This window comes from Myotis brandtii, unplaced genomic scaffold (assembly GCF_000412655.1).
Source record: "Myotis brandtii unplaced genomic scaffold, ASM41265v1 scaffold247, whole genome shotgun sequence".
Classification (NCBI taxonomy): domain Eukaryota; kingdom Metazoa; phylum Chordata; class Mammalia; order Chiroptera; family Vespertilionidae; genus Myotis; species Myotis brandtii.
This window is the reverse complement of record NW_005359352.1, coordinates 3,046,356-3,047,388: the sequence shown is the minus strand read 5'-3', so window position 1 is coordinate 3,047,388 and position 1,033 is coordinate 3,046,356.

The window sequence follows — 1,033 nt, the reverse complement described above, 5'->3', positions numbered from 1 at the left end:
GTGGGTAGAGCATCGGTCTGCGGACCGAAGGTCCCGGGTTCAATTCCGGTCAAGGGCATGAACCTCGGTTGCAGGCTCCTCCCCGGCCTGGGCCCTAGTCGGGCGCGTGCAGGAGGCAACCAATCCATGTGTCCCTCTCACATCGATGTTTCTGTCTTCCCCTCTCTCTTCCACTCTCTCTAAAAATCAATGGAAAAATATCCTCGGGTGAGGGTTAACAAATCAACAATTAATTAACGGGCTAGGAACTGGGGGCCGTCGCCTTAAGAAAACGTGTCCTGGGCCTTGCGGTCAGTGGCATCGATGGGCAGCGGGGCCGTGCCCGCGGGGCTGAGCGGCTGGGCTGGGCTCGGCAGTCTGACGGCATTCCGCGCAGCTGGGGATGAATGACCGTCCACCTGTCTGTTCCGAGGTCGGTTAGATGGGCGTTTACTTCTGTGTGTGGTTTGTATGAAGAGTTTAAATTCTCTTCAACCCGATTTGGAGAAGCGGGAGGCCGTGCCCAGGAGACACCCAGCGGGTGCCGCGCTCGGACTCGGTGGGTGATAGCCTTTCCTCGGGGGAGCACTGGGGTTACCAGCTGGGTTCCTTCGTCCTCGCACGTCAAAGCGTGATTGACACTCACGATAGTTGAGGTAAATCCCTAAAATGAGCTGATGGGGATCTGCAGTTTCCATGGTGACTTTGGGAAAACTGCTCCGCGCACTGGTATTTTCACCCCCTCCCGCCCCGTCTTTTCTTGAGGTTTCTTACTCGCTGGCCCCCCGGCCCCCCATTCCCCCTCCCGCACACACACTGGCTGCCTGTCCCTGCCCATCTCACGGCCTCCGCACAGCCAACTATGCTCTGCTTCCCTCTCTCTGGGCCAGCGTCTTCCTCTAACGCTGCGTATGGCAATAACGAGACCTGTAGTGATGGGGTGACGGAACAGATAAACGTGAAATGTATGAAATAAAACAAATGCCACTTATATTTCTGACTCTGACACCAGATTCCAATGGGAGGGGGTTTTCCCCGCCACCAGGCAACTCTG